The sequence below is a fragment of the Canis lupus genome, chromosome 16 (assembly GCF_048164855.1).
Source record: "Canis lupus baileyi chromosome 16, mCanLup2.hap1, whole genome shotgun sequence".
NCBI classification, from domain to species: domain Eukaryota; kingdom Metazoa; phylum Chordata; class Mammalia; order Carnivora; family Canidae; genus Canis; species Canis lupus.
This window is the reverse complement of record NC_132853.1, coordinates 30,492,791-30,501,277: the sequence shown is the minus strand read 5'-3', so window position 1 is coordinate 30,501,277 and position 8,487 is coordinate 30,492,791. Positions and strand designations below refer to the sequence as shown.

Sequence of the window (8,487 nt, the reverse complement as noted above, 5' to 3'; positions counted from 1 at the left end):
GGGTGAGGATGAGTAGCAGCCACAACCTCATGTTGGTTCTGTTAGAAAGTCAATTCTCCAACCTGTTTTTTAACCTAAAAAAGCCATTGTTCTTTTATCTAAAAATAAGGGGGAGGGAGAATAATCATACTTTGTCTTTGCCAAGTAACAAGAAAGAACAAGAATGATGATGTGTATGAATATGCTTTGAGACATACAAAGAGCCACACAAAGCCAAGGAAATAATATTCTCAATATATCCTCCTTGGTGTAAGAGTCAGAACTGCTCTAGGTCCATGTGATTTAAGGTAGAAGCTTGCCTTCGGGTCCTCAATTTTTCAAGTAACACAGTTCAAGCACAAAACATCTCCTCTCCCCAAGGACCAATCACTAACTGTCATTTGACACATTTACAGCACACTTCCTTCAAAGAAAATACTTATTGAATATTGTACAATAAACCATTTCCTAGTCCCAATGCTGAACAACAGCGACCCAGCGAAGGGCCCATTCTCCTTTTCAATGTGCTATATGCAGTTTCTCTAACAGCCTAACCAACTCAGCTTCCCTTCTCATTCCCAGAGGGTTAACTCTTTCTGCTCAAAGGAGCACAGGCTCATTTTGAGCCAGCAAAAGTGTATTCATTATAAACCTGCAAATACAGCAGAGTAGAACAGATCATTTAAATTTTCCTGGAGGGCTGACTTCTCTTCACTCTCAGATCAGATTCTATGTTCCTGGACTCACCTTTTGCACTGATCCAATGACCAGGACTCCAGAGGGTGAACCTATGAATGCTTTACCAGGACAGTAGCATCTCTGCCCTGCTAGGATTCTGTGGTTAGGTTTATCTAATGGCCTCAAAGGCTTAATATCTATGAGTCCTAGACTGCTGTCTTCAGCAGTCCCTTTAAGAAGCTCCACTTGGGGCTCCTAGCCAGTTAAACTGGCCTTGCTGACTGACTCTGGAGTCTTGCTATTGACACTGGAGACCCAGCCTGCTCCTCCCTGCTTTGTCTGTTATTTATTTATTTATATTTACTTATTTATTTATTTTGCCTCCAGTGTCAAGTTTTTTTATTTTTTTATTGGAGTTCAATATGCAAACATTTAGCATAAAGCACTGAGTGTTATGCTTTGTCTGCTTTAGACCATTGGCCGGGAAGCCACAAAACCTAGGTTTGATGGCTAATGCAGAGATTTGCTACTGTGGGTATAGTTGGGGTACAGGAATGCAAAAGCGTCTGGCTCTAGGGGTCCCGAACAGACCAGATTCAGCCACTTGCCACAGACAAAATCCAAAGGCAGAGAAATGAGTGGTGGTAAAACAACAAAGGAATTTATTTCAGTGAGGCCAATACTGGGAAGACAGAGGACTGGCATCTCAAAGATTCTCTCCAAAAGTACTCCAAATGCTTCTAGGATAATATAAGGAAAATGTAGGACAAAGGTCAGTGGGTACACGCAGGCGGGCAGTAAAGGTCAGGGTGATCATTGTCTTAGAGGTCAATCACATGGGGTCTTGCTGGCTTAGGGCAGTCCTTAGTCTTGAGGAGGTAGTTTCAGTTCCTGTTTTGGGATGCTTTGCCCCCAGGGTCTTTTACTTAAGAGATAAGCTGGAAAGAAGACCTTAATCAATTAGAAGGTTTTAGGCCAAAATGGAGATAGTTGAAGTCCCCTTTCATTGGGTACATGGTTGAGACCCCTTAGCCTCTTTGAGCTTCCATTTCTTTATTTGCAGAATGGAGTTTCATCAGTTTTCCCATTTGCTGTTATGAAAAGTAAATGAGATAATGAATGTAGCAGTTGTTTTTTCAACAACTGGTGCATAAGATGGTCTCAAGTAATATTAATTGAAATTGGATGCTTATTTCTTCTGATATCTGAGTCCTTCCAGCTTCCCTACCCTCCAGATTTTTCCAGTGTTAGCCTTCACTGTCTAACCTTTCTCTATTGTTATTTATACCCCTTCAAGTGAACATATTTACTTTTGCATTGGATGCCTGAAAAATGATCTGTCTCAACATTCTAAGTCCATCTGTCAATTAAAATAAATTTAGTGCACTTCTCATGCCTCCAAGGTTCATTTCTACTGTAAAAATCCAAATGCAAATGAGACATCTGGTTCTCATGCACAGATTGTCCATGCATTACTTGCATCTTTGTCAAATAAAGCTAATGTGAAGCTTCATGTAGACATGGTCAACATGTCCTCTGTTTTCTGTGTCAGGGATTAGGATAATACAATGAAAAAAAATGACAAGAGCATGATGAAACTCTTTTCTGAAGTCCTATTAATTTGTGTTTTGCTGTAAGTCTAATTATTCAATTGTTCTTAGCAGATTTTTTTTTTTTTTATTTTTCCCATGTGTGTGGCACTGTTTTTAATTCTATAAGAAGTTCAAGAAAACCATGGTGTAAACTCTGCTCAAAAAGGTAATGTAGGGGCACCTGAGTCACTCATTTGGTTAAGCATCTGACTCTGACTCATGATCTTGGGGTCATGGGATTAAGCCCTGCCTGGGGCTCCACACTCAGCCTGTATGTAGTCTGCTTGGGATTCTCTCTTTCTTCCCCTCTGCTTACCCCCCTTCCCCAATACACATTCTCTCTCTCAAATAAATAAGTAAATCTTTTTTTTTTTTTTTTTAAGGTAACATAAACGGTCTCAAAAACCCTATCTTTTTATATGCAGAGTCTCAACCCATCGATTGCAGATCCTAGGGCTGGGTTTTCTAATTGGAATCATGATTTGCAAGGTCTGATTATTAATGTAAAATCAATGAAAAGTCAAAAAATATTTATTAAATGAGTGCTACTTTTAGCTGTGAGTTATCAATGATAAACCAAGTTCAATTTTTGCTCTTTAGAAGATTTTAGTTTACTTAAGGAAGGCAGACAAGTAACTGGATAATTATAATACTGTGTGATCAGTGCAAATGTCAGAGCTATAAGAAGGAATTGAAAACACACACACACACACACACACATACACACACAAGAGCGGGGCTGGGTTTTAGTCCGGGCTCAAATGCCAGTTTCCTCCTCTGAACTACCCCAGCATTTCATCTGAACTGCCACGATGGTCCTTTTCCATTTTTGCATCCTCCACAAATATTTGTAGAATGAATGAACAATTTCCTTACCTTTTCCAAACACAGGAAGCTGGTATTTATAGCTGAATAGTTACTGTTCGATATCTGATCCTGTATACTGTTAGATAAGCTGGTAGCTAAGTGATAAAGTCCCTTGGAACCCCACCCCTGAGAACTTACATCTTTGCATGACCCTGAAAGGGATAGAAATTTAATGAAATAAGTACATAATCAAATAAAAGAACCCACCTCTGGTGCTTGAAACATGATGAATTTGGCCACACATCATGCTGGGGGATAAGGAAAGGGGATCATAGGAAAACCCGACTATAGCTAAAGGATCTTTACAAATATTCATTCAAGAACACCCTGCTGTTCCCTCCCTTAATGGTCCCCCATTATTTCTCAATTTACTTCTTCAATTCCCATGTTTAATCTGGCTTCTATCTCTACTTCTGAAACTTCTCAGATTTGGAGACGTGCCCTATTCTCCGTACCTAACCTTTGCTTCCACCTCTACTTTTCATTCTTTCTGCCCTCTTGATATCACTGTTAACTGTGGCTTCAAATAAAGGACCCCTACATGGTGGCTTCCTTCCTGAGATATACTCATAGGCTGGTTAGACCACTCATATTTCCCCCTAAAGTTAGGACAAGTAAGGGAGGATGGAATTGAGGTGTTTGAGTCCCACATATGATACTTACCAACTGTGTGATCTTAGATAAGAGTCTTTACCTTCCTGTGTCTACATCCCCATCTGGAAAAATAGTGATAATATTTTATAACTGCTCAGGTGGTTCTGAAAATCAAAATTGAATCTATATATAAATGTCTGGGACAAAGATGACACTCCGCAAATGGCAGATCTTTCCCTTCTCACCTCTCCCAGCTGTGGCCTCTGTTTCCTCCCAGGCCCTGATGTCAATATGAATTTCTCCTAAGGCAAAAGAATTAGGCAGGCCCCTTCCTAGGGAAATTCCAGGCTCACCTACCTTTGGTGTTTCCTTCTGCTGTTCAAAGATTGTTTCCTGTTTTCTCTCTTGGTTCATCTCAGGAGCACTGGTATATTTGTCAATCCAACACATGTCAATTATTTTGCACCTAACCTGTTGATAGTTTAATATGACAAAATCCATGTATTGGTAATATCAAAAGAGTCAAGTTAATGAACAAAAAAAACCTTGAGATATATCTTATTTTTAATTTGTGCCTTAACCATTTTATATTGTTTTTGTGTATACATAATTTTATGTACATGAACTAAGCTCTGAGAGTACTTTTGCCTTGGTAAGTGCCTTAGTAAGTGCCTGGGTCTAAGTGAACCTGGATCTTATCCCCTGAGCTTCACTCTGTTGCCTTCTAGAAGGAGAGATGGTAGCTCTCTGTACCCTGCTCACTCTGCTGCAATGTGGGGACACCAAGAAAGAAATACAATTTAAAAGATTTCTTTAAAGAAGAAGAACAAGAAGGAGAAGGAGAAGGGGGAGGAGAAAAGATTCCTAGGAAGGGGTACCTGTTGGCACAGTCAGTTAAGCATCTGACAATTGGTTTTGGCTCAGGTCATGATTTCAGGGTCATGTGATTAAGCTCCACATCAGGCTCCAAACTCAATGCAGAGTCTGCTTGAGATTCTTTATCCTTGTTCCTCTAACCCTTTCCCTCTGCCCCTGTTGCTCATGTTCTCTCTCTCTCTCAAATAAATGAATCTTAAAAAAAAAAAAAATTTCTAAAGAAGACCAAGAAGGCATTCTATAACATGGAATCAAAAGAATACGCCAAAAGGAGCCTGAGTTTTCAACTGTTTGATTTTTACTCTCTACTCTCCCAGAATAGAGGGCTAAATGAATATCTTTGCCCTTGATCCTTAAACATCCTTAGGGATTGAGAAACAAATAGGATACTTGTCACCCCAAGTATTAGCCAGAGAAACAGAACCCATAGAACATTGTGTTTGTGTGTGAATTGGAGTATTGGAAGATCAAGTTCTTGGAAGAATGTTCAAATATATCCTGGGCATTATAAGTTTGAGATCTCTCCAAAAAGGCAGTTAATGTAGGAGTTCAGAATACTAGGGGAGGATCAAGACAGCTAGTTTATGTTGAATGGTATACCAGGAATTTGTATATATTTAAAAGCTACAGGTACTCTCCAGAGATGTATCATGACCAAAGTGGGTCATTGCTTTTTACCTAATTTCAAAAATTTTCTGGCCTAAAATGATTGCAATCATGCTGCCTGGCATGGAGTTTGGAATTAGGATTTCCCATCTACTTGTATGCTGGAGAAACTCCCTGATTATTTCCTTAGTATTTTTTTTTTTAAGATTTTATTTATTTATTCATGATAGTCACACAGAGAGGCAGAGACACAGGCAGAGGGAGAAGCAGGCTCCATGCAGGGAGCCCGATGTGGGTCTTGATCCTGGGTCTTCAGGATCAGGCCCTGGGCTGAAGGCAGCACTAAACTGCTGAGCCACCCAGGCTGCCCTCTTAGTATTTTTTAAACGATTTTATTTATTTATTTATTTATTTATTTATTTATTTATTTATTTATTTATTTGAGGGAGAGAGATAGATGGCAAGAGAGAGCACAAGCAGTGGGGGAGAGGGAGAAGCAGCTTTCTCATTGAATGGGGAACCCAACCTGAGGGTTGATCCCAGGACCCTGGGAACATGACCTGAGCTGAAGGCAGACACTTAACCATGAGTCACCCAGGAGCCCCACTTTCTTGGTATTCTTAAAAGTATTCCTTCAACTCACTTCCTTTGGGGGTGGGGGGAAGGAGTCTTTTCTATAGACACTTGTCCTTTTCCCACCAAGTGCAAAGAAATGTCAGTCTTATTCCAAAATCAGCTGGTTATTAGGTAATTCTTAACTAGTCCTTATCTGGTCTAGTGAGCTGTCATGAAATGTGGTCTTAAGCATAGCTCAGAAATAATGTATTTATTATTTACCATGAAGCCCTCATTTCATTTTCCTCCATTAACTACATCCTACCTGAACATTTTCTCAATCTCCAGCTCAAAAGTCCTGATTCCCTTTAAAGGTGTCAGTTCCCATTATTGGAAGCTGTGTGTTTTTTCTTTATACTTTCAGGTGAGGAAGGAGCATGTGGGTCAGAGTCTAAAGTTTTTAGCTAAAAATTCATGTTCCGTATGCCATTCAGCTACTTCATTATTTGTCTTTCATTTGTGCTTCCCAATACTTACTTCCTGACCATCTCCTGTCATTCGCTTGAGTTTGGGTATCTGCCTCCACTTCTTTCCTTCTACCAACCCCCTGGATGATCCCAATAAGCTAGCCCCTTTATTTGAATGTTTCCTTAAGACACTCAGCAGCTGAGGAAAAAAAAAATAACATATATAAAGAGTCAAATGTTATTTGAAGATTTTGAATGGGGGATGTGCATATTGAAATAAGTACAGATAGAATATAAAGTAGAATATAATCATATGGAGATTTTAAAGACAAAACAGACAAGTTACTTATGCTTATCTCTCAATTTTTATTTCCAAGCATCACAGTCCCTTTGTAACTTTGTAAACTTTGCCAATTTACTTACAGAAAATGGTGTTTCATTTAAATTCACTTTATTAATTTTTTAAAAAGATTTTATTATTTATTCATGGGAGACACAGAGAGAGAAAGAGGCAGAGACACAGGCTGAGGGAGAAGCAGGATCCACGCAGGGAGCCCAATGTGGGTGAGCCCGAATTGGAGCCCCAATTCTGGGACCCTGGGATCATGCTCTGAGCCAAAGGCAGACGCTCAACTGCTGAGCCAACCAGGCATCCCTAAATTCACTTTACATTTGATTCCTAATGAGATTGATTTTTTTGTCATGTGTGTCAGTCATGTTTATTTTTTCTTGTTCGTTTTCCTACTTAGGTGTCTATTTCTTATAGTTGGGTAGCACTTTCACGAGAAAAATGTTTTATTTAACTTTTTGTCATTTTGTTTTTGTAAATCATTTTATTTTAAAAATTATCAGATTGTTTTTAATTCAGCCTACTAAACCTTAAAAAATTGTTTTAGGAACAAATTGTTTTTTGTTTTTTTTTTTTTAAATACCATTGCTTTAGGACTGAACTGTGTCTTAACATTATAGGTGGGTAAGTCTCATCTGGCAATTGACCTGTGGTTACTTCTGAAGTGAACCTTTTTCCTGCCTCTAGTAATTATAAATATTATCTAGAGGCTTATTAAGAATTTTAGAAGTCATTTTCACTAATATCTGTGTTCAAAATCTCATGCCTGAGAGTTTTCTTTCTAAGGACAGATTTTTTTAAATGACTAATCAAATGAAATATCTAGTTAATTATATCTATATCTATATCTATATCTATATCTATATCTATAATCACTGCAGACCCTGGAACTTCCAGGAACTTTGAAAAGACCCAGTAAGTAAATCCCAAATATACCTTTAGACCCAAATGTTTGGACAGCAACTACTTCCATTTCGCCTAATGTTAAGGCAGCATATAATATTAGACTTTAATATTAGGTCCAGTATTTAGGGCCTTAATATTAGGATCTTGCACACAGCCTTCCCATGTGTGTTCTTACTGAGGGAGGAATGCCTCCCTCCCCTGTGCTTTCTAGTTTGTCAGAGGCTTACCAAAGCAGTTTTTAGTATAAACAGACCTTTCAGTTTTATTTTGTTTTACTACTCGTAGAATCCCTCTTTGCAGGGAAAGCATCCAAATTACAGACATTACTTACATGAAGACATTACTTACATGAAGCTGTGCTCATAAACCTCAGTCCCTTTGGACACTGGGACTTTGTTTCTGGTAAAGCACATCTGTCTGCTTTCCCAGGGGTTCTCTTAGACCCTCAGGCAAATAGATCCGTGGTGGGTCCTGCCTGGGGGTCTGTCTGACGTTCACAGGGGTGTCAGAATCCAGAGGTGGTCAGGGACTCCAGCTGGCGTCTGCCCACTAGCACTGGCTAACCTAGAGCCGGAGGGCGAGCAGTGGTGGAGGGTGAGCAGTGGAGTGAGAGAAAGCAGCAGCTGCTCAGCCTCCAGGGCTCTTCGTGTCCCTGCAGCCACAGGCATTCCTGGTTGGATGCTGCCACTCACAGTGCTCACAGGAGATCTGGAAGCCATTTGGAGATCAAAGACACCCACAGACTTCAGCAAAGCAAAGCTGGGGCAGCTTCTGGCTGGACAAAGGACATTAACATATACTTCTGTTTAAGAGGCGTGGAGGCTTCCTGGTAGAGTTTCTGGCTGAAAAGTGGCTGAGGAAAATCCATGGCTTCCATGTTTCTCCAAGCCCAAACCTAATTATGGTTTGGATCAGGACCAGAAAGCACCCATAGTAGAATCAATGGAGCGTCCAGAAAGGAGTCTGTCAAAAGTTAGGAAATGAAGGCACCCTCTCCACCCTTTTCTCAGTATTCAGA

At 39.8% G+C, this 8,487-nt stretch overlaps 1 long non-coding RNA gene across 1 annotated transcript; it reads right to left on the bottom strand.

Annotated features, from left to right (window-relative positions):
• Positions 1-1,338: 1,338 nt before the first annotated feature.
• LOC140607483 (uncharacterized) lies at positions 1,339-8,058 on the bottom strand. Its single transcript, XR_012009482.1, has 4 exons — positions 7,818-8,058; positions 4,068-4,181; positions 3,780-3,832; positions 1,339-1,748 (listed from the first exon to the last, which is right to left on the bottom strand). It is a non-coding gene; the product is annotated as an uncharacterized lncRNA (long non-coding RNA).
• Positions 8,059-8,487: the final 429 nt, after the last annotated feature.